A 26,265-nucleotide genomic window follows, 5' to 3' on the forward strand; every position below is an offset into this window, starting at 1 on the left:
GTATTTGGGAGGGGACTACTAATTGTGCTGGAGGAAGATTCTGGAGTTTCTGCTGCCTGTCTTACTGCGCATGTGGAGGAGGTTTCCCGCCAAGGCCAACAGCACCGACATTCCATCTTGGTGATGCCTTTCGAAGTTATCTCGCACCTGACAATTGGGAGAATTATGATTGGACTGTGACTGGGATGCCAAGGGGTGGGGAATGGGTTATTCTATATATCATTTGCTTTCACGCCTAAATAATCAGTCTTCGCTTTGCTACGCTTCTGTTCATTTATAATTAGTAAAAGTACACTTGATTTCTATCAATGGAGTCTTGTGGTTTTCTTTCCTGATTATCCAATGAAGGAGTGCTGACAGAAGGAAGGTAGACACCGACTGCTGCTCTATTTAAAGATAAAGGTAAAGGTTCCCCTCGTTCCCAACTCTAGGGGGCAGTGCTCATCTCTGTTTCACAGTCAAAGAGCCATTGCTGTCCAAAGATGGTCATGTGGCCGGCATGAGTAAATGCCAAAGGCGCACAGAACGCTGTTACCTTTCCACCGAAGGTGATCCCTATTTTTGTACTTGCATTTTTACGTGCTTTCGAACTGCTAAGTTGGCAGAAGCTGGGACAAGTAATGGGAGCTCACTCTGTTATGCGGCGCTAGGGATTTGAACCGCTAAACGGCCAACCTTTCTGATCGACAAGCTCAGTGTCTTAGCCACTGAGCCACTCCATCCCGGTCATGTCCCTATCTATTTAAGGTGACAGAATGAAATGATCCGTTGCTGTTATTGAAGGTCAGGTTTGTCTGAGGTGCTATTTGAACTAGAAGAACACAGACAGGATTCAAGGTCTCAGGTTTCAGATAAGTCAGCTTATTGAAGGAGGGAAAGCTACTAAGAAAAAAATAATCCAATCATTGCCAGGCTTCAAATGCAAACCCTTTGTACATTAAATCACGGTTCCCTTCTGCTATTTCTTTTTCTTACCTGTGCAGTTTAGTAGACTGGAGGTCTTGTGCTTATCAGGAGGAGGAGTGATAACCTTGACCTTTGTTATTTTCATGGATTAGTCTGGCCTCAAACCGTTTACTCCCCATCTTGTAAAAAGTAGTTCTTACACCAAGTGTGAGTGTTCTTATTTTAAACCCACTGATGCAGTGGTGGCTTTCAAAAATTGTTCGAACCTACTGTGGGTGTGGCCTCCTTCATGGGAGTGGCTTGCTGGCCATGTGACTGGATGGGAGTGGCTTGCCGCCCATGTGACCGGATATGACGATTCCGACGAGACCTGTCAGAACCACCTTAAATTACCTCACACACAGCACTGGCATGCATGAGAATAGGATGTAAACTTGTTTTTTAAAAGGCATCTTTGGTTTGCGTTAAAACAACTTCAACACACGCAATGTTCTGATTGTACCACAAACGGAGTAGTCATCCTTACCTTTCACAGAGGCACTGAGTTTTATAAATATGAGCATGATGGTGTAGAATAATCATATCCAAGGACCAGTGGTGGTCCAATTCAACAAATTTTGGAACCTCTTCTGTAGGTGTGGCCTGCTTTCCGGGTCCTCTTGGAGGTGGAACCTCTTCTAACCGGTTCGGTAGATTTGACGAACCAGTTCTACCGAATAGGTGCGAACTGGTAGGAACCCACCTCTGCACTGATGCTAGCACCATCTCACTTTGGCTGAATCTATGAGCAACCATTAATCGACAGAAGTATCCATCCTTTTCAAGGCATATAACTTCAAGGCATGATTCAAAACGATTAGCTTCTCTGGGTCAGGAATAATTTCAAGCCATTAAACACAAAATATATCTGTGTGGGATGGAACATGGAGATAGCTTTGTAGGAATATCCTCTCCTCACCCTTATGTAGAACTAACCATTTCCTTCAACTGCTACAAAGCAACTGAAAGGAATCACAACCCCAGCACAGATTCTGATGAAAGATCTGCTTCATACAATTCTTCTTCCTTCATTAATTTTTTTTTAAAGAACCCTGGAGCACTGGGGAACTCTAAAGGACTGGAAAAGAGCTTCAAAAAAGGAAAATAATCAGATCCAGGAAACAACGGACCAATCAGCCTAACATCAATACCTGGAAAGATACTAGAAAAGATAATTAAAAAAAAAAAACAGATCTAGAAACAAGTAAAGTAATAACTGCAAGTCAGCATGGGTTTGTTCAAAACGGATCATGCCAAACCAATCTTATTTCATTCTTCAACCTAGTGACTAAATTAGTAGACCAGCAAAATACTGTGGACATACTGAGTGCAGAGAAGAGCAACCAAGATGATTAAGGGACTGCTAGCTAAAATATATGAAGAACGGTTACAGAAACTGGGCATGGATAGTCTAGTAAAGAGAAGGACCAGAGGAGACATGATAGCAGCGTTCCAATATTTGTCCACATTATTGTGCACCTACCCTTTCCAAATTCCAGTCAGTGGAGTTGTCCCAGAGAACAGAGAATTTGATTATCCCTGTTATAAATAATCACTGAAAACAACTGAAAATTGGAAAAATTAAATACTAGATTGGTACAATTTCAGATGTGCTGTCCCAATTTTGTTACAATGAACTACCCTTTGATGCTACAGTATTTAACCTTGCATAGTGGTAGCAATTGCCTCTGCTGATCTTACAAAGTGCTTAAGAAGTACATTGCTTTGGCAGAAACTGAACTAGATTCGCTGAAGCTTCAGACCTATAATATTTTTTTTCCTAGAGAAAACAGGTTCCTGGTGCTTCAGCATGTCTGTTGTCAGAAGGCCAGTTTTTTCCCCAGCAAACCTCAATCTGTCTCTCTCTCTCTCTCTCCTCCCTCTGTTTGTCAGTAAAAGGTGTCAGTTAACATCCTCTCCTCCTCCTCCTCCCGGAGGGGTGTCACTCATTCCGACTTTCTCTCTTATTAATGATTTCTTGCATGGATGTGTCATTACCGTTCTATACTTTTATGCAGATGGCACGACTGTGCATTTTAATGGCAAATCTGTTTCTCGCAGAACGACTGAACTGCAAAAAGATTTTGACAGACTGGATCCACGAAAACAAACTGGATTTAAATGCAGCAAAACTAAAACAATGCCTTTTGGCTTTCCTAAACATCTGAGCTCAAATTGTAATTTGCCACTGATGTCCCAAAGGTACCAAAAAAAACACCAACTCATTTGAAAATCAAGAAAGTTTTGTTATGTTCACAAATAAGACCAACAGATACACAGGGACTCATTTCCACAATTGTTTTTGTAGTGTTTCTCCCCCTCCCTTTAGAAGATCTGTATCCCTAAAAGTCACAGTGTGAATTTTATGAAGTTATAACCATATGATTTTAGGAACCATATTTGACCTAAAGTTAAGCCCACATCAAATTGCCATGCATAAGCATCTCCTCTGAAGTTTGATCTGCATTTAAAAGCCAGTCTATACTGATGTTCTCCCTAAAGACAGATTTTATCATCACTCGGTCATCTTTATTGAAGGATGGCTCCCAAATCCTACAATGCCAACCTTTTATCAAATAACCAAATTATGTGGCCATACACTATTTGGTAATTTGGGTAACATACAAAAGGAACTTCAGCTGTTCTCTTTGGAGTTGCCTATCCTATAGACAGTTATAATGGCAGAAATGTTTGTATGCAAGAAGAATTTGACATTTTATTTGATTAACAGGACATAAAGAGATCCAATTAGTGAGGTGATGGAGATTTGCACTGTGGAAATATATTGTGTAATGTAAATATCTCTGTAGAAGGAGTTTGCATTATATATTGCTAAGCTAAGGAAATGGCTCAGGGTGATGGTTCTACCCATTCTCTAGAGAATTAAAGAGGGCACTTTTTTCCCCCAGGCACAATGAAATCTTAAACAAATACTTCATATCTTTCTTGAAATTGAACAATTTTTCTCTTGTCCTCTCAAAAAGTCACTTGCTGGTATTCCTTCTCTCATTTTTACAGTGGTCAACAAAGAGGTGTTTATAGCAATAGCAATAGCAGTTAGACTTATATACCGCTTCATAGGGCTTTCAGCCCTCTCTAAGCGGTTTACAGAGTCAGCATATCGCCTCCCACAGTCTGGGTCCTCATTTCACCCACCTCGGAAGGATGGAAGGCTGAGTCAACCTTGAGCTGGTGAGATTAGAACCGCTGAACTGCAGATAACAGTCAGCTGAAGTGGCCTGCAGTACTGCACCCTAACCACTGCGCCACCTCGGCTCTTTATGTGAGGAGCTCTATCAGGGCTTGTTCCCCCCTCCCTTAATTCTATTTTGGTATTTAATTTATAGATAGGCATTAGTATCTGCAACCAAATATATAGTAATAATCATCAATAATGGTTGCTTCAAAAAGAATTTTTTACACATCTATGAAAGATAATACAACCAATGGTACTTCTCTGATAATCCTGCCTCTCCCTGCCAGTAGAAACAAATAAAAAACGAAGAATTGGGTTAAGGTATAAAGCTTACTGGTGCAAAACATGAGGGCAATTAAATTTTAGATGGTCACAACAGCTAAAGACCAATAGTGTAAAGCATCTTCTAAGATTGTTATTCAGCTAATTCCATACATTAATGTTAATTAAGGATATTTTGTATTTCCTAATAATTAATTGGAAATTTAGGAAAACAATTCTTGTAGCAAAGGAGTAGTTGAGGAACCCTTTGAAGTAGACTTATGCTGCTTATCAGACAATAAGGCCTATTGAACTGATATCTGATTAGACATATCAGTGGTGGGTTTCAAAAATTTTTCGAACCTACTCTGTGGGTGTGGCCTCCTTTGTGGGAGTGGCTTGCCAGCCATGTGACCTGGTGGGAGTGGCTTGCCGGCCATGTGTTTTCTTTCTCTCTCTCTTTCTCTCTCTCTCTCCTTCCTTCCTTTTGTCTCTCTGCCCCTTTTTCCTTTTTTTCTTTCATCTCTCTCTCACTTTTTCTTTCTTTCTTTTTTTATTTCTTTCTCTTTCTCTCTCTGTGTGAGTCTGTGTGTGTGTGTGTGTGTGTGTGTGTGTGTGACAGAGAGAGAGAGAGAGAGAGAGAGAGAGAGAGAGAGAGAGAGAGAGAGAGAGAGAGAGAGAGAGAGAGAGAGAGGTGGGTTTCCAAAATTTTTGGGACCTCTTCTGTAGGTGTGGCCTGCTTTCTGGTGGAACCTCTTCTAACCGGTTCAGTAGATTTGACGAACCGGTTCTACTGAACTGGTGCGAACTAGTAGGAACCCACCTCTGAGACATATGTATACATTTGCACTTTAAAATGAGTACGGAACAAGAATAATTACAAAATGAGAGTCCAATAGGTGGAGATTAAAAATAAAATAATCTTCTGCATGAAAGGGGCTTTTGGATTCTTTTACAAAAAACTTCAAATTTCTTTTGAAACAGTTTGTCTATTAAATCATCCCTTGGCCTAATAGTCATATTCTGAAGTTTGTCTATTTATCTTAGAGGGTGTATTTCAAGTGGCACCTGCAGGAACCTTCTATACTTCCTTGTATGGCCGAAGATCCATGAAAAACTACGGTGCTTACTTTCCAAAATTTTACATGATGTATTGACATTTTCAGGGTCTATAGGACATGAGTAAAAATGGACATTGGGGAATACCCCAAAACTGGTAAAGATAACATGTTAGCTCTCCCACTCCTTTCCCTACACCGACAGACACACGTAGGTCTTGGTTTCCTTTTAAAATGAAGTCAAAGAGGAAATGCTAGCAGTCAATACCCCAGAAGGGATTGTTAGCAAGAGTGCTGTATATGTCTGTTCTTGTGGTTGTTATATTGACTTTTATGCAATAAAAATAGAGTTCTCTGTCTAAGTCCCTGAAGAAATAGGTTGGGGTTTGCTGTGTAATTGCTTATCAGCCTTGACGTGGCTTCTTGGTGTTGAAAAAACAGTGAATCTGTTTCATATTTCCTTAAGCTTTGCAAATATACCCTGTTTATATTAAAAGGATAGACAGTGTGTGTGCCTCTATGTGCCTATGTGTGTATATAGAAAATATGACCACAATGAGATTTTCCTTTCGGCTCAATTTGTGGAAAAATGTCTTAAGAACTTCTCTTGACGTTGTTGCTAAACTTTTGCCCTTAATTTATAGATGTTCTTTATAGGTTCAAATCAGTGGTGGGTTTCAAAAATTGTTCGAACCTACTCTGTGGGTGTGGCCTCCTTTGTGGAAGTGGCTTGCCACCCATGTGACTGGATGGGAGTGGCTTGCCGCCCATGTGACCGGACATGAAGATGCCGACGACACTTGTCAGAACTACCTTAAATTACCTCACACACAGCACTGGCATGCATAAGAATAGGATGTAAACTTGTTTTTTAAAAGGCATCTTTGGTTTGCGTTAAAACAACTTCAACACACGCAATGTTCTGATTGCACCACAAACGCAGTAGTCATCCTTACCTTTCACAGAGGCACTGAGTTTTATAAATATGAGCATGATAGTGTAGAATAATCATATCCAAGGACCAGTGGTGGGTTTCAAAAAATTTTGGAAGCTCTTCTGTAGGTGTGGCCTGCTTTCCGGGTCCACTGGTGGAACCTCTTCTAACCGGTTTGGTAGATTTGATGAACCGGTTCTACCGAATAGGTGCGAACTGGTAGGAACCCACCTCTGGTTCAAATGCCCTTTATGTGCAGTGTTTGGGAAAAGGGACAGTGGTGGGATTCAAATAATTTAACAACCGGTTCTCTGCCCTAATGATTTCTTCCAACAACCAGTTCACCAAATTGCTCAAAAAGTTAACAACCGGTTCTCCCGAAGTGGTGCGAACTGGCTGAATCCCACCACTTAAAAAGGGAGATATGTGATGTATAACATCAGGATGGATGGATGGATGGATGGATAGAATTTTAAAACTTAAAAATAAGATGCCATGCTCTGACTTTTAATGTTATCCTCAAACATTGTCCCTCCCCCCCCGCCACCGCTGCCCCTGGTCCCATCAGAAATAAAAATATGATAACTAGCTGGCTTTATTTTTTCTGTTTCTGAAGTTTGAGTAGCCAGCAAAACAACCTGTCTTGCAATTTTTATAAACACTGGTAAGAATATTACTAGTTTGTTGCTAGAAGAAACGTAGGTATTTCCCTTGTGTGGAGCCCACAACTCTTTTCCTTCACAGAAGAATTTGAATGATTATCTCCAGGCTGTTAGGGGAACTGAGCTCACTATGGAGAGAAATTTCATTTCAACCTTTCCTCTCCTGCCCTCCCCTCCCTCTGCTTGGTGACAATCATTATTTAAAAGCAGAAAGTCGGACTGGAAGTCTTGTCAACACAGTCACACCCTTTTCATGGGAAGTTGGATGTTGGCTTTGGGACTCTTTTTTTTTTTTTTTTAGCCACACAATTTGTGCCAGTTATGACATGCCCTTTTATTACCCCATGGCGACCTCTCAGCAGTAGTTCATGCCTTCGTAACCACAGAGAATTGATTACTATAATTCCCTCCGAGCAGGAGTCACCAATTTGGCATCTAAATTGCCCGCCTCCTATTCCAATGGCCGTCGCTCCTTTCTTCACTGATGAGGATAGGATCAGCCATAAATTATATTTTATCTTCCTGGCCCACTCAAACCTTGGTATTTGGGGAGAAGGAGAAGAAAAAAGAAAGAACGTACTTGCTACTCTGGTGGTTCTGCAGACTGTCTTCTTTGATTGTTGTCAGCCTGACAAAAAGAACAACCAAATGGGTTGTTTAAGAAAGTCAGTTAAATGTAACAGTTGAACAGAAAGGAGGGTCTAAATCCAAGTATTTTGAAGTCAGCAGGACTGGGCTGGCTGCAGTTTTTGAATGACAGAAATGAATCTTATTATCACATCTAAGCAGATCTGCAAAGCCTAAGTATCTCTAATTGCATTTCTAAGTATTCATCACCTCTCCTCTGTACATTGCTCTCTTCCCCAAGCTTGCAATTCAGATGGTAAGGATTGGGGCAGCAGAGACTTCGCTTTTATGTTGGCATGACACTGATGATGCCACATTTGAGCTGAGTTTACAAATCCTGCGTCATCTCTCCTCCTCCTCCTCCTCCTCCTCCTCCTCCTTCACCTTCTCCTTCTCCCTCTTCTTCTCCTTCTACTTCTTCTTCTTCTTCTTCTCCTTCTTCTTCTTCTTATTCTTCTTCTACTTCTACTTCTACTTCTACTTCTACTTCATCACCATCACCATCACCATCATCTCAAATCAATCCATTGCAGGATGAAAGTCTTCTCAATGAAAGCTGTGGACCATAATCTACTATATTGGTCTAGTGCGGGATGGTAGATAGAAGCTTTCCAACTTCTCAGTTTAGAGTTGAAAGAAATTGACTGGTCCAAATCACTCAACCAGACAGTTTCCGTGTCTTAACGAGCAATAGAACCTGTGTCTCCCAGTTCCCTTAACCACTATAGTACACCAGATTCTAATATATACATAGATATCCTAACATGTCTTATTATTCCACACTATAAACCACAATTTATGGTTTCAGATTATCTAAGAAGTCATCCATTGTCGTTCATTTCAAACCAGAGTTGGAATATGGTTGTTTGAGTGAGGCATAGGAACTTAATCAGCCACTAAATTATTATAATTAACAAAACAATTGTAGCATAATAAAATGCCTGTTTGTTAGAGCAGTAATCCCCAACCTTTCCAGCTCCATGAACCGGCAGTAGTGGCAGCAGCAGTGCGGGAGAGGGGACAGTTTCACATGTCCATGCCCACTGCTTGCACAAATGGAGCTTACAAATCACCCTCCACTTGCATGGTCCAGATCCCAACAGGCTGTGGTACAGATTAGCAATAGCAATAGCAGTTAGACTTATATACCGCTTCATAGGGCTTTCAGCCCTCTCTAAGCGGTTTACAGAGTCAGCATATCGCCCCCACAGTCTGGGTCCTCATTTCACCCACCTCGGAAGGATGGAAGGCTGAGTCAACCTTGAGCCGGTGAGATTAGAACCGCTGAGCTGCAGATAACAGTCAGCTGAAGTGGCCTGCAGTACTGCACCCTAACCACTGCGCCACCTCGGCTCTTTCTTGGAATGGGCGTTGGGGACCATGTCTTAAAGCAAAGTATAATATACAAATCTGCAGAAACGTTATATCATTATTTATTTAGCTTAATGTATTTTATTTATTCGGGGACGTGGTGCCTCAGTGGTTAAGACGCTGAGCTTGTCGATCAAAAAGCTCGGCAGTTCGGTAGTTCAAATCCCTAGTGCCACATAACGGAGTGAGCTCCCGTTACTTGTCCCGGCTTCTGCCAACCTAGCAGTTTGAAAGCATGTAAAAATGCAAGTAGCAAAATAGGAACTAACTTTGGTGGGACGTTCACAGCGTTCCGTGTGTCTTCAGCATTTAGTCATGCTGGCCTCATGACCATGGAGATGTCTTTGGATGGTGGTGGCTCTTTGGCTTTGAAATGGAGATGAGCACTGCTCCCTAGAGTTGGGAATGACTAGCACATATGTGCGAGGGGAACCTTTACGTTTACCTTTATTTTATTTATTCAGCGGATTTATATGGTCACTTTTCCACCAATGGGACTCATTTTGTCTTAAATCTGCTAACACTGAAATTAGACGGATGGAGCTGCCATTCAGAAATGTTGACTGTGTGAAAGGCAATCAATAAATAGAACCTGTCTCATTCATAAATGAGAAGATAGCTAGTTTGCACTGATCATTCATTTTAGGACTATACACTGAAACTTTCAGGTGTTTTCGCTTGGCCCAGGAAATTGGTTGTAGTGTCAGTGTAGTGCACCACATCTGTAGCATCAATGCTAACATACCAGGATCTTCAGGGCTTAGTTTTCCTCAGACTTACTTGGATTTATTATTAGATTTATTACATTTATATGCCGCCCTTTTCCCCGAAGGGGACTTGGAGTTGCTGGAGACCACACTGAGATTTTCTATGTGCAAAGCACTTCTTCATTACTGAGTTGTGGTCCCTGAAGCTAATTAATGAAATTAATTAATTAAATTAATTAAAATGAGCCGAGGTGGCGCAGTGGTTAAATGCAGCACTGCAGGCTACTTCAGCTGACTGCAGTTCTGCAGTTCGGCTGTTCAAATCTCACCGGCTCAGGGTTGACTCAGCCTTCCATCCTTCCAAGGTGGGTAAAATGGGGACCTGGATTGTTGTTGGGGGCAATATGCTGACTCTGTAAACCGCTTAGAGAGGGCTGAAAGCCCTATGAAGCGGTATATAAGTCTAACTGCTATTGCTATTGCCTACTGCAGGAAACCAGCACACTTCTCCAATAAATGCCTTCTTCTGCCTCTGTTCTCCACATGCTGTCCACAATTCCTCCTGTAATTGTGTAGAGATGCTTCTTGGTCAAAGCAGCTTCCCTTACCTTTTGGGTTATTATGGGCAATCAACCAACCCAACCCACAGCCAAAGGAATCAATTCTGTCACAAAATTGAAATACGGCCCTATCTTTTGGGCAAGATGCTGTTTGAGATTAGGGGAAAACAATCACGTTCATGGCCTACTCACCCATTTACAACTGCCCTACTGTCTCCGCTCCTGGTCATACCATCTTCAGCAGCCACATCTTAAAGGAGTTTTTACTTATATGTGATTGAAAAGCAATAGACTCAATCAGATCTGCATTATTGGCATCCTGAATTGCACAGAAATTGGATGGGAGCAAAGTCAAAGATATCAGAGATGACATGCAGTGCTTTATTCCTTTTGCACACATTTAAAAACCTTGTTCGTGTTGCTGCAGGTAATTTCCTTAAGCTTCTCTTAAGCTGAAAGCCCTATGAAGCGGTATATAAGTCTAACTAGCAATAGCAATAGCAATAGCAGTTAGACTTATATACCGCTTCATAGGGCTTTCAGCCCTCTCTAAGCGGTTTACAGAGTCAGCATATTGCCCCCAACAACAATCCGGGTCCTCATTTTACCCACCTCGGAAGGATGGAAGGCTGAGTCAACCCTGAGCCGGTGAGATTTGAACAGCCGAACTGCAGAACTGCAGTCAGCTGAAGTAGCCTGCAGTGCTGCATTTAACCACTGAGCCACCTCGGCTCTAGCAACTGCTATTGCTAACTGCTAAATTCTCCCCATCTTAATATTTCTCTAAAATTTCAGATTCATTTCCAAATTGGAAGTAGTATTTGAGAAATTGTCTGCTTTATATCTCTAAATGTATATAAAGAATACGAAAGATTACTAGAAATGGATACATTTCCCTCTGTTCATTTGCAGATTTTTAATTCTCCCTTCAACCTTTCCCATTCTGTGAGCCTCAAGATGATTTCATCTAAAACCTCTCATCAGCTCCAATTAACATGCTCATCCCATATATGAGTTGTAGATCAAATCACTGAATGGGTCAAAGATTGGGATAAGTGCTCAATATTATATGATTGTGAGAGGAACGCATGCACGTTGCATCAATATTTTACTAATGTGCATTCATCATATGTTTATTGATCAAATAATTGCAAAGAACAAGTTGATATATACAGAGATAAAATTCCATCATGATTTTTCCTCTGGAGATTTTATCAGGCTGGAGATGTATACTGTAAATCAATAACATTTTACAACTAGCAGTTCTTATGTCGTCAAATCATATATGCCAGTGAGTTTGTAGCCTAGTTCAAGTAGAAATCAAGATCCATAACAATGAAACCCAGCCTCGAATGATATCAGAGAGAAATATAGTCAAAATCTAGGATGGCCATCCTCTCTCTCTCTCTCTCTCTCTCTCTCTCTCTCTCTCTCTCTCTCTCTCTCTCTCTCTCTCTCTCTCTCTCTCTCTCTCTCTCTCTCTCTCTCTCCTTCCTTGTCTCTCTATCCCTTTTTCCTTTTTTTCTTTCATCTCTCTCTCACTTTTTCTTTCTTTTTTTCTTTATTTCTTTCTTCCTTTCTGTCTCTTTCTCTCTGTGTGTGAGTCTGTGTGTGTGTGTGTGTGTGTGTGTGTGTGTGTGTGTGTGTGTGTGAATGGTGGGTTTCAAAAAATTTTGGAACCTCTTCTGTAGGTGTGGCCTGCTTTCCGGCTCCACTGGTGGAACCTCTTCTAACCGGTTCGGTAGATTTGACGAACCGGTTCTACCGAACAGGTGCGACCTGGAAGGAACCCACCTCTGAGCCCAACCCTGGTTGCAGGTATTTCTGCAGTCCACTGACAAGCAAGCAAGCCAGCCCCTCTCTAACCCACTCCAAAATCTTCCTGAATTCCTAGAACATTTTTGGATCTACTCAAAATTAGAATTGAACTAGGATGGGGTGATAGCAACAGTGACCCTAGATAAGCTGTTTGGATCATAGCGTCTTGTCCCAGGGATGATCTCTATTCAGACATTTGTGTGGTGTTCACATGGTTATCTTTTCGGCATCAGTTGAAGTTCTTTTAATTTGCCAGGCCTTTTAGCTCTGTTTTTATTATGTGTATGATCTCCCCGGCTCCAGCATTATGTGGTTTTTAATGTCGGCTCTTATTTGTTAACATTTTGCTGCTTTAATATTTCTAAAACTGATCTCTTCTTGTTTTAAGCCTGCCTCGCTCTGAGAACTCTTTGAGGTTGAAGTACAGGATGCAAAGATGTAAAACAAACAAAAGAATGGATGAAATTAAAGTGCTGATCATGACACAAATATTTATCTTCAAGCGCAGCCCCTTCCCTCAACTCTCCAGAACTTTCTGCAATGATCTTTTCAAAATAATGCTCCCATCGGGAGAGACCTCTAACTCCGCAGTGCCCTGGTTATAGCGCAGCAAGAACAGAATTGATTCTCAGCAGTGCTCGGAAAGTGACACTATACAGTGCGCCTTGATGAAGTGCAACGCGCATCAAGCAGTGTACTTTTTTTAATGCTTGTGCACAGAACATTTATTTTTATTTCAGTCAGCAGGAAGTTTTTGGCACAGGGAAAGAATTGTCTCTAGGCTTTTTTTAAGCTTCTGGAGTGGGGGGGGGAGGGTGGTTTTTAGCAATATGATTTCTGATTTAAAGCAAGTTGGTTGGGGAAAGTATTCTGAAAGAATGGGGCATGATAGCAATAGCAATAGCATTTAGATTTATATACCGCTTCACAGTGCTTTTCAGCCCTCTCTAAGTGGTTTACAGAGTCAGCATGTTGCCCCCAACAATCTGGGTCCTCATTTTACCTACCTTGGGTTAGCTTTGCGCAGTGGCAGGATCGTAGCCAATGAGGTTTATCCGAGGCGCGATTATTGCTAATTGAATTTTACCTGCCTTGGGAAGGATGGAAAGCTGGGTCAACCTTGAGCCTGGTGAGATTCGACCTGCCAAATTGCAATCAGCTAGCAATCAGCAGAAAGTAGCCTTCAGTACAGAGGTGGGTTCCTACCAGTTCGCACCTAATCGATAGAACCGGTTCGTCAAATCTACCGAACCGGTTAGAAGAGGTTCCACCAATGGACCCGGAAAGCAGGCCACACCTACAGAAGAGGTTCCAAACTTTTTTGAAACCCACCACTGGTCCTTGGATATGATTATTCTACACTATCATGCTCATATTTATAAAACTCAGTGCCTCTGTGAAAGGTAAGGATGACTACTGCGTTTGTGGTGCAATCAGAACATTGCGTGTGTTGAAGTTGTTTTAAGGCAAACCAAAGATGCCTTTTAAAAAACAAGTTTACATCATATTCTTATGCATGCCAGTACTGTGTGTGAGGTAATTTAAGGTGGTTCTGACAAGTGTAATCGGCATCTTCATATCCGGTCACATGGGCAGCAAGCCACCCCCATCCGGTCACATGGGCGGCAAGCCACACCCATAAAGGAGGCCACACCCACAGAGTAGGTTTGAACAATTTTTGAAACCCACCACTGCTTCAGTACTGCACTCTAAACACTGTGCCACCAGGGCTCAATAATTAGCATAATTAGCATGAATCAGGTTTGGAGACAACTTCGAAAGGACCTGCATTTTCCAGGGCCGGCCCAAAATATTATCTCAATACCTGGAACAAAAGACAAATGACACCCCTTCTGTTTCATAGGTGGCGGGTGAATGCTACTTCAGAACTGACAACTGGAACAGCCATCTCTTCCAGCATGGAGATAGTGATATGTTTTAGGGGACCCAGCATATCTTATGCATCCTACATCAGCACTATACCCAAATGAGAATGGCCAGAAAAATTTAAGAAAAGTGCTTTGCAGGCAGCTGCACTGCCATTCCTGTGCATTGCTACCTATAACTGTTGCCTCATTCAGTCTAGTGGACCCTCTGTTTCAAGATGTTCTACAAGTATTTTATTGCTTCCTTGTAAAATTGTACTGAAGGATAGGTCTATCATTCTCAGGATAAAAGAAGCTTTCCCCACTTGACGCTCTTCAAATGTGCTAGGATTTCAGTTTCCTGGAAGATGCCTGTGTGAGAGCCATTGAGGCTTGCGCTGTGCCATACTGGGCTTTCTTTATGTAGGCCTATGTAGATTCTTTTAGCAGTTTTTATTATGTGCATAATCACCCTTGCTCCACTATTATGTGGTTTTTAGTGTCTATTCTTGTTTGATAACATTTCTTTAATTGGGCTTTCTTTAATTTTCACTTGTTCCTTTTCCTTGACTTGAGTGAATTTTGAGCCAATACCTTCCTGCCAGTATACAGCTCCCTCCCTCTCTTTTTTCCAAGCACCCAATTGGACTTTGAATTCTAAAGAATTTCCTGAGAGAGGAGAGAGAGAATCAATCCTTTAGAAATTGCAATCCCCCCCCCCAATGTATCAAAGTCTTTCTTAGGAGAAGCTAAGCAAGGGTGCTTGTTCAGGAGAAATGAATAGCAACAGAAGTACCACTCAGACTTATATACTGATTCATAGTGCTTTACAGCATGCTCTAAGCAGTTTACAGAGTCAGTATTGATGAAAGAAATGTCCTTCTGGGTTCGGCTCCAAGTGGGGAAAAAGACACTCGACACATGGAGGCTGCTTGGAAAGATGATTTATTGGTGGACAGGGCCACATAGCTTGAGTCCTGAACAGAAAAGGTGATCACATGCTTCAATGTTGGTGGAGAAGAAGAGAAGGGCTGAAGGAGGGGCTTGCTAGGCTTTTTATAACCTGTTTAGTCCCACCTCTCTGTTTCCTGTTCCTGTGTAAGAAATGTATTCTGATTGGTTGTCAGACTCCCATAGGATCATGCAGGGGCAACTCTCTAGGCTGCATTTTGAATCCAGGTTTAGTTGAGTTCTCAGATGCCATGTGGTCAGTTGAGTAAAGGGCCAATATTATCATGCCTTTACTCCCATCCCCCCTGGGGCTGCAGTGGAGAAGTCTTTATTATGTAAAAGGGACTAGCTTGGCCTTCTTAATGGCCCATTAACAGTGGGGATGAGCCATTAAGGGCAGGAAGCTACAGGCAACTATTCTGTCTTTTAAAACATGTTTCTTTCTTTTCAAATCCAGAGAAATATTCTGCCTTTTCAATATTTCATAGGATATTTCATTTTTCTGGGAGAGGGCTGGATGATAACGCCCCACAGTATATTGCTCCCAACTATCTGGGTCCTCATTTTGCCCACCTTGGAAAGTCAGGCTGGAATTTCTGGCAGTGGGCAGAGTCAGGCTACAATACTATATTCTAACCACTGTGCCAGGACGGCTCAGTGAATATCCTCTAGGCAAACTTTTGCCTAAGAGCCAGTTTTATGTAACAATTAAAATGTAAGATTATGAGTGGGGAAAGCTGAGTTCTCTGCCTCTTTTAGGCATGGAACCCAATTGGCTGGCCTTGAGCCAATCCAGGGCCAGATTAAGGCCAACTGATGACCTAAGAACAGCCCAATAATGGTTCCCTCAAAGGACGCAAAAACTCTCACGCCATGAGATGGAAACAAACGCGATAACTGAGAACACCTTCAAATCAAACTGTTAAAAGTTTAGTCACTCGCAAAAGAAAACATTTTGAACAACACAAATAAAACACATGGCAGATAACGACATTTGCAAAAAAAATCAGCTAAAATCAAGTGAAAGTGAATGGAATAATAACTAGTAAAAAAAAATACCCTCTGTGGTGCCCCCTTTTTCTAGGTGTCCTGTTATTTTGCTTAATGGTTAATCCAGGGCTGAGCTAGTCATAGATTCTTAGCTCTGGCAGAAGACAGTGGCAAACCATTAAAAATAAAATGGGTTGAAAGCATTTGATGTCTCTCAAATCCCCCCATTACCAAAAAGCTATCTTGCTTGCTTTTCTCTGTTCATGAACTGACGAGAACAAAAAGACCAATACATTGACCTCTGTTGTTTTCATAGTTAGAACAAATGAAAACGAATTAATGAATGTGTCAGCCTCTGCTTTGCTGCTGCTTCGGCTGCCATGAAACGGGGAGGGAGGGCATGGTATTTGGGAGGGGTTACTAATTGTGCTGGAGGAAGATTCTGGAGCTCAGCTGCCTGTCGGACTACGCATGCGGAGGAGGTTTCCCGCCAAGACTAACGGCACCGACATTCCATCTTAGTGATGCCTTTCGAAGTTATCTCACACCTGACACTTGGGAGAATTATGATTGGACTGTAACTGGGATGCCAACGGGTGGGGAATGGGTTATTCTATATATCAATCACTTTCGTGCCTAAATAATCAGTCTTCGCTTCGCTATGCCTTTAATCATTTATAATTAGTAAGAGTACACTTGATTTCTACCTATGGAGTCTCGTGGTCTTCTTTCCTAATTACCCAATGAAGAGGTGCTGACAGAATGTGTCGCCAGAGAAATGGAGAGAACTATAGAAATGTAGTTTTTTAAAAAAATAAATAATTTATTAATACCATGTATGAGAAGTCAGGTCAATGTTGGGAGGGCATATAGGGAAAGAAATAAGAATAATGTAACACTTGATAGATCATGTGGGAGTAAGGCAAATGGAAGGGAATAATGATTATGAAAAATCAATCAGTTGAATATATATTTTTTTTCACAAGAGAAAATGCTGCCATCCCTCAAGACCAGAATCTGGTGGCAGTAAAAGATGACTGAGACTAAAAGTGCTGTTCTCCCCCTCTCCCCACCTCACAATACTCTCATTGAACTGACAGGGGTAGTAGTCTTATCACAAAGCTCAGATTGTCAGATTATTCAATCCAATAATCACCCTTTGTGTCTCCTGAACCAGGACAACACCAAAACATTTTTATTTTTTTACTTTGTTTGATGTGATTGGGGTAGCCGTACATTTGCAGCACATTAAGAGGGTTCACCGACAAAACCTGCTCGACTAAACCGCGCCCGACTAAACCGCATCGCTGACGTGATCAACAGGGCGACAACAGCGCGGAGACAGAAGCACACTGTAAACCCTAAACCTAAAATTAACCCTAAACCTAAACCTAACCCCCCTAAACCTAATCCTAAACCTAATCCTAAACCTAATCCTAATCCTAAACCTAACCCTTAACCTAACCCTAAACCTAATCCTAAACCTAATCCTAACCCTAACCCTAACCCTAACCCTAACCCTAACCCTAACCCTAACCCTTAACCTAACCCTAAACCTAACCCCAACCCTTAACCTAACCCTAAACCTAACCCCAACCCTTAACCTAACCCTAAAGCTAACCCTAAAGCTAACCCTTACCTTAAGTTGAATCGGCTTGCTTTCAAAGCACTATTTAAAGCGCCCTTCTTTCTCCGCGCTGGCTGTTGTCGCCCTGTTGATGATGTCAGCGACACGGTTTAGTCGGGCGTGGTTTAGTCGAGCGCGGTTTTGACGGGTCACGCATTAAGATTTCTAGAATTATTTATTAAAATCAGATTTTTGATGATTACAGACATTCATCCTGTTTGGGAAAATTTGAAACACCGCTTCAAATTTGTTGGGTTGAGCTTTGCCATGAGGTGGCTCACACTTGTTATCTTTGAGAAACAGGCTTTTGAAAAGGCCGAATCGGGGAAATTTTCGTAACAAAATATAGCATCAAGGAAATGTGCATCAAAACAAAAGCATTTTCCCTCTCACTTCCAGTATTAAATATGATGGAACAGGAGGGAAGAGGAAGGGGAGAAGAGGAGGGGAGGGAAGAGGATGGAAAAGGAGAGGAGGGGAAAAGGAAGGAAAGAGAATGAAGGGAGGGAAGAGGAGAGATGACCACAAAAGACAAATTAACAGTTTTGGAACAAAACAAGTCCAAAGAATGAGACCTAAGAGAGGGAGGAAGAAAGAGCTAAGGACCTTTTTCATTCCCCCACAATACCCTGAGAATCTCAGCAGGCAGAATACAAATGACCTCTCATAAAATCAAATGTATGCATGCTAATTATTTTGAGGACATGCATTTCTTTGAATGGTTTGGGAAAACATTGAATCAAAGGTGAATGTATTTGTGCATCTGTGTGTAAGTGCACATGTGTACATGAAGGGAACTTGAGATTCCCCATCCAGAGTTGACTAGCGAGGTTCCTTATTGTTGGTTTCTGCAAAAGAACATTTGGTGTATGTTGTCAAAAAAAGATGTTTGTTCACTCTAGGAATTAAGGAGCCTCCAGAGTTTAGCCTCTGCTTCCTTGCTGCTGAGATGCTTGGTCAAGCCTTAAAAACTTTATAGATTCTGGCACAGCCTCAGAACAGAAGCTTTGAAGCCTTGAGACTTGTGCCTGCCCAGAACAAATATAAATTTTTATCAGCATAGTAAATGTTTGTCATTTAGAATGTCAGTAAAGCCACCTTTATTAAATGGGAATGGAAGGGAAAAGATTTTACAGGCTATGGACTTCGCAGATTCAGCTCACAGGGCAGGCAGAAACGCCCTGGTATCTTAATGCCACTGTGAGGATTTCAATCCTGATATTTCCCTTCATCAACCAGCTTTGGTGCACTACTTGTTGAGGCTGAAATAGATAATGCTCTCTCATACAGAGCCTCTATACATAGGCTCCTCCTATAATAAATGTTGCACTATTAGTTTAAATAAAATGGAAAGGTATATAAGTAGAACTGGGTTATTTTGGATTCCACTGTAGCTTGCTTTGTCTATTGGCTAGACCAGTGGTGGGTTTCAAAAATTGTTTGAACCTACTCTGTGAGTGTGGCCTCCTTTGTGGGAGTGGCTTGCCGCCCATGTGACCGGATGGGAGTGGCTTGCCGCCCATGTGACTGGATATGAAGATGCCGACGACACTTGTCAGAACCACCTTAAATTACCTCACACACAGCACTGGCATGCATAAGAATAGGATGTCAACTTGTTTTTTAAAAGGCATCTTTGGTTTGCGTTAAAACAACTTCAACACACGCAATGTTCTGATTGCACCACAAACGCAGGAGTCATCCTTACCTTTCACAGAGGCACTGAGTTTTATAAATAGGAGCATGATAGTGTAGAATAATCATATCCAAGGACCAGTGGTGGGTTTCAAAAATTTTTGGAACCTCTTCTGTAGGTGTGGCCTGCTTTCCAGGTCCACTGGTGGAACCTCTTCTAACCGGTTCGGTAGATTTGGCGAACCGGTTCTACCGAATAGGTGCGAACTGGTAGGAACCCACTTCTGGGCTAGACCCATACTAGAAAGCAAAGATTAGACTCAGTTGCTGAGCTAGAGAGCAATCTTAGATGTAGGACTAAGCAGTGTTTCCAGGTAGATCTCTGCATTCAGTGCCCATGATTACACTGATGGTTCACAGGGAGTTATTGGGAAGATTGGCCCTGGGGGTGGGATGCTGAAACTGATTTTGGATTGTGGTCTTACTTTTTTTTCCTGCCCAGAGAGCACCAACTGCAATCAGGTGGTTGGTGAAAAGACAGAAATATATATTTTTAAGAATCATACGGAGAATAATGTAGAAACATAAAACTTTTCCTTAATTGCTTTCAATATTTTTCCCAGAATCTTTGAGACCTTCAGGCCAAGGGGATGATCTTTCCCCCATTCCCTTGGCCCAAAACAATAATGGAGCTAGTCTGCCTTTTTTCTGCCCTTTTCAAATCAACCTTTCTAGATCTCTTTGCTGAAGAGGAAAAGGCTGGGAAATGAATGGGGAGGGCAAGTAGGATGCCTGCATGAAAGAAAAGCTCTAATCTAGGTTGCCTTGTCATCTTCTCAATTTCAATCCATCACATATTTAGCCAAACACTTGATTAAGGTTGTTGTTTATTCCAGATAATAATCCCTGGCACACAGCTTCACTTCACATGCCTTCATAAGTATGGCTTATGCAGTTTTGAAACCCTGCACGAGGCATACTTTGTAATACTAAAAACACTGGCTGGTGTACATGACACTGAAAATGTTCCTCAGCTAGATTGTCCACCCTAGTTGAGGGTGGAGTGCACAGCAGCCATTATTGTGCGGTGTGTATGTGTGTGTATCTATTTGTCTATGTTTCCTTCCCATTCTCATCAAGAGATGAGGTTGAGGCACTTTTCATTTGTTTGTTTATTTGTTTGTTTGTTTATTATATTTATATGCCGCCCTTTTCCCCCGAAGGGGACTCAGGGCGGCTCACAACTCAAACCAGGGAAGGGGGATACAGACAAAAAATTAAAAAACGACACATAACAATGCGTAATTTAAAACACACGACAGTCATACCATTCGAGACGGGGGCAACAGCTCTTTAGCCCCAGGCCTGTCGGAACAGCCAGGTTTTAAGGGCTTTGCGGAAGGCCTGGAGGGTGGTGAGGGTTCGAATCTCCACGGGGAGTTTGTTCCAGAGGGTCGGAGCAGCCACAGAGAAGGCTCTCCTCCGGGTAGTCGCCAGTCGACACTGGCCGGCGGATGGAATTCGGAGGAGGCCTAGTCTGTGGGATCTAATCGGTCTAGTGGAGGTAATTGGCAGCAGGCGGTCTCTCAAGTATTATTTATTTCTCAAATAAATAAACACAATAGTGTTCCTTGTTGCCGGTGATATTCTAGCATATTGATTCTCTTCCTCTTGCATCATAATAATTGATATTATGTAAATAAATCATCTATAATCTATCCTATTCTACCTACCCTATCCTATCCGTTCCCAACGTAGTTATTATGAATTCCCTGATTGAATTTTAACTTCTAAACTTTATATTCTCCTCCTGTTCATCATCAAAGGTACATCAATTCTCTAATCCAGTGAAATTCTTTCATGCATTTTTTTAGTAGAGACAATTGTGAAGTTTCACAGCTCACATTTTCAAAAGCAATTTTTTCATAGTTTATTAAACGCCATATAAACCTAAATGTCTCATTTCATACAATGTTCCAAGCATGAGATATATGCAACATATGGTACTTGAGAGACCGCCTGCTGCCAATTAACTCCCACAGACCCATTAGATCTCACAGGGTTGGCCTCCTCCGGGTGCCATCTACCAGCCAATGCCACCTGGCTATTACCCGGGGGAGGGCCTTCTCTGTGGCAGCTCCGGCCCTCTGGAATGAACTCCCCGCAGGGATTCGGACCCTCACCTCTCTCCAGGCCTTCCGAAAAGCCGTCAAAACCTGGCTTTGCCTGGGGGTGATGAGTTCCCTCCCCTCTCGACATGTATGGTTGTGCGATTGTTGTCGACTTTTATTATTTGTATTTTGTCTTTTATGTTCCCCCTTATCCCCTTTGAATTGTTCGCCACCCTGAGTCCTCCCGGAGAAGGGCGGCATACAAATAATACAATACAATACAATACAATACAATACAATACAAATACAATATGGCAACAGCCGAGGTGACGTAGTGGTTAAGGTGCAGTACTGCAGGCCACCTCAGCTGACTGTTATCTGCAGTTCAGCGGTTCTAATCTCACCAGCTCAAGGTTGACTCAGCCTTCCATCCTTCCGAGGTGGGTGAAATGAGGACCCAGACTGTGGGGGCGATATGCTGACTCTGTAAACCGCTTAGAGAGGGCTGAAAGCCCTATGAAGCGGTATATAAGTCTAACTGCTATTGCTATTGCTATGTGATTTTTCTGTGAACCATGCGATTGAACAAGAACTACATGATATTAATATTAGTAGAGAAATGCCAACACTCAAGATTTTGTCTTTTTTTTTTAAAAGAAAAGACATGTGGTCCTTAATTTCTAATTAATTTGTGCATGGTAGTGTACTGATTGTGAAACTGACAGTGAAAACAAAGGTGGATAGCAAAAACCCATTGAGGTCTATTCCGCTTGTTACCACATTTTTTGTGATAGGGCACTTCCATTTATCCAGTGGCGGATTAAGGCTCACTGGTGTCCTAAGCACTGACAAATCCTGGTGCCCCCTCCTTCGTACACACTGTACAAATCTTCATTTTTTTTTCTTTCTCAACTTTCTCAACACACCACTGCATTCATCTCCAGTTAAGTGGACAGACAGTAGGAGAGATCCTGCATTCAAGATAAATCATACCTTAGAAGTATTTATATAGTTTTATGTAGAAATGCAATACATCTCACTATAGGAGCTATGCATTTGCCCATACTGTTAGTGGATGGAGAATGTTAAGACCTTTATTGCTTCACCTTCTTGCGATGCTTTGTCTTTGATGTGGTCCTAAATTTGGTAGTCCTTCTAAAAGAGGCTGCTTCCAAAGGAAAGGCAACCCTTTAAACAATCCTTGGTCAAGTACAATTCCCAGCATACACCTGAGTTCTCTCTGTATGTTGCTGGGAACCCTGCAAAATTTGAATGCCTGTATCCTTGGGGGACTTTCCAAATGTTCTAATTAATGAATTTAATGCACGGAGGGAGGAAACTACAGGAATGATCTCAACTCCCCTTCCTTATAAAACATTCATTTTGTGCTACATTGTCATTTGAAAACAGCTGATGTATTTAACAGGGAGAAGCTCCTGTAAAAAGCTGAAAGGGGACAGTTCTGAGGAAGAGGAAGGAGAGGTTGACATGCCTGTAGAATCATAGTTTTATTCAGTTCTTACTTTAATTGATGAATATGATTTAAATTTACAAAAAATTTCTCCTTACTACACAAATAAGTCATCCATAAAATGAGCCGAGGTGGCGCAGTGGTTAAATGCAGCACTGCAGGCTACTTCAGCTGACTGCAGTTCTGCAGTTCGGCTGTTCAAATCTCACCGGCTCAGGGTTGACTCAGCCTTCCATCCTTCCGAGGTGGGTAAAATGAGGACCCGGATTGTTGGGGGCAATATGCTGACTCTGTAAACCGCTTAGAGAGGGCTGAAAGCCCTATAAAGCGGTATATAAGTCTAACTGCTATTGCTATTGCTATTAGCTTCCAGTGGATTTTGGAAATCACTCAAAAGTCTCTTCACTAATCTCCAGGAAATATAATATACCGTATCTCTTCATGGTGATGTAACTTCCCTGTATATTTTGCCGCATTCTGAAAAAGCACAAGGTAGTTGTAGCTGTTTATGTATTTCCTATATTTGATAATAGGATGTTAGAGCTCCATTTTCCTAATCCATTCTCCATAACTGGCAAGTCAAGTATATCTTATTTAAGCAGAGAGAGTTGAATGGGGCAAAAGATCCAGCTTTTGTTATGTGGGGTAAAGCTTCTTCACCATGATCAGTGGATGTGCTGGCTGGGGAAATAGTTATAATCAACATGTAAAAGGATACCAACTCAGTGAAAGCTCAGGAGTAGTGTAGGAAGTGATAAATTTTAATCTCTCTCTATCTCTCTCCCTCCCTCCCTTCCGATATTGTCTGTGTTTTGCTCCGTGATGTGCTGGAAGACTCCTGCAGGCTGGATTGAGAAAGTGCTATCGTTATCATTATTTACTTTTCTGAAACAGAATATTCACATAAATTTAATCAAACATTATTTGGTGGTGGAAAGATCAGAAAGGTCCCTTCCTGGGTAGGCAGGTCACATCATTTGTCAAGCATCCAGAAAGAGACCTGGAAGATAAGGAGAAAAGGAAGAGGTGGAAGAGAGAGAAGAAAGAATTGTTCAGTTTTAGGAACATTTTAGCAATAGCAATAGCAGTTAGACTTATATACCGCTACATAGGGCTTTCAGCCCTCTCTAAGCGGTTTACAGAGTCAGCCTATTGCCCCCAACAATCTGGGTCCTCATTTTACCCACCTCGGAAGGATGGAAGGCTAAGTCAACCTTGAGGCGGTGAGATTTGAACAGCCGAACTGCAGAACTGCAGTCAGGTGAAGTAGCCTACAGTGCTGCACTCTAACCACTGCGCCACCTCCGTGGCACTTTGAATGGGCTTTTCCGTTCTATTAAGAAACTGTTCTCTAAAATCAGTAAAGGTACTAGAATGTAATTCAGCCAAAGTTAAAGATTTAGAATGTTTCTCACCTTCACTGACACAATTACAGTATATCCTTTCTCCTAGAATCAGTTGACGTGGGACCTACCCCTCAATACGTTAGTGTCGTTAGTGACATCTGATCAAGCCCATGTTTACCAGTAGAAACATAATGTTCATGACTTTTCTTTAATAAGTCTTTGTCTTCTGGAATTAGGAACATTTAATAATAAAAGGACTTCTGTATATCACAAAGTTTTATGCGATCATAGTGGAAACTGACATAAAAGGGGGGATTTATAATGCTGAATTAGCCTCGTGAAACAGTCCTGTACCTTTCATAAAAAGTCCAAAGAGCAATTATTACGGCTGTTTGATTGGCACCGTAAAGCCGTTAGTTCAATCATCATTGACCAATTACTGTTTTATTATATTTTCTTTTTCTTTTTATGATCAGTGAATGGCGTTTTTTCCCACAATCAGTCCTTGAGCACAAAGACAATAACAATTAAAAAGAAATATTTAAAATCTGGGTTTTATCTGCGCAAAGGGACCCATCCATCTCTATAAAGATCAGTTTTGCATGCAGTTGCATCTCAATAAAATATTCTCAAACTATCTACTTTTTAATGCAAAAGGGGGGGGCTTGGGTTTTGGAGGGCTGCATTGTTTAATTTGCGTCTGGTTTTTCAGCAGAACACTATGTTTTGCTGATTTGATTGAGAATATTGGGCGATCTTAACTTTTAGAAGTGTTTATAGAAATACAGGCCCATGATAAGGGTGTGTGTGACAGCGATAATGTACTAAGGAGTAGGAATAAAAGCACTAAGAACTATTGTGAATTAACAATCTAAAGAAATAGAAGCATGGAATATTTTAATATGCAATGGTTATATTTATTTTTTATAATTATTATTATAAAAACATGTTGTGCCTGGCCTGTGCTTATATGTTTGCAAACACACAGGTTGAACCCATCAAACAAGAATATCTGCTTATTCCATGTCCTTGGGAAAGATTCGATAGGTGAATAAAAATGACAAATCCATTCTAAATATCTGGCTGATTAAGCAACCAATCATAATAATTGTTGAATAGTGGGTTATAGCAATAGCAATAGCAATAGCAGTTAGACTTATATACCGCTTCATAGGGCCTTCAGCCCTCTCTAAGCGGTTTACAGAGTCAGCATATTGCCCCCAACAACAATCTGGGTCCTCATTTCACCCACCTCGGAAGGATGGAAGGCTGAGTCAACCTTGAGCCAGTGAGATTTGAACCGTTGAACTGCAGATAGGAGTCAGCTGAAGTGGCCTGCAGTACTGCACTCTAACCACTGCGCCACCTCGGCTCTAGAGCTGATACAATGCTCTTTTATTAGTAACAAGTAAATCCAGCGACGAGCCTGTCTGACAGCTCGCCTTTTATAGCGGGCTGTCAACCGGCTCAGCCAATCAGGATGAACTATTTTTCCTGCCATGATGGCAGACGTGAGTGAAGCCTTTATTCAATGGCTTCCCTCCTTATTCAGCATGCTTAACAACAATAATAAAGATAAGATTAAAAAAGTCTAAAATGAAAACACCTTCTGTTTCTTTTTATCCTGGCTCTTGAGATCTGGTTGTTCGGTTGGGTGATCATCGCCCTCTTCCTTTATGGAAATCTATCGGAGTGAGCCACAGAGAAATTAGTGAAAGGAAGAAATGCTGAGGAAGCATAAAAACTGTGACATGTATGGCAACCTGAGCTCATGAGGTGCAAGCATGCGCAGCTCCTTCAACCAGAGCAGACTCAACCTCCATACTTCCCTTTTCTTGGTGATGTTGTCAAGGATGTTTCTAGCAAGCTCATTCGGGGAGTAGAATGATATCAGAAACCTCATCTCCTGGCCATATTTGTGGAGAAGATATCTCTTGGCCCAGCATCGATGGACCAGGATGCCCAGGTTTGGTTATAATGGCAAGGGAGTTGCCACTCACTGTTTGAGAACCTTGAATATATCAATCCTAAATTTAATACCCACATGATACAGTATAAACATTTCCAATGTGAGTGAAGGCAATTGCTATGCAGTTGCTATGCAAAGAGCCGAGGTGGCACAGTGGTTAG

At 41.6% G+C, this 26,265-nt stretch overlaps 1 non-coding gene across 1 annotated transcript; it reads left to right on the forward strand.

Annotated features, from left to right (window-relative positions):
* The first annotated feature begins 13,154 nt into the window (after window positions 1–13,154).
* Window positions 13,155–13,299, forward strand: LOC116523753. Its single transcript, XR_004257118.1, has one exon. It is a non-coding gene; the product is annotated as a U4 spliceosomal RNA (small nuclear RNA).
* Window positions 13,300–26,265: the final 12,966 nt, after the last annotated feature.

This window comes from Thamnophis elegans, chromosome 1, assembly GCF_009769535.1.
Source record: "Thamnophis elegans isolate rThaEle1 chromosome 1, rThaEle1.pri, whole genome shotgun sequence".
NCBI lineage: Eukaryota > Metazoa > Chordata > Lepidosauria > Squamata > Colubridae > Thamnophis > Thamnophis elegans.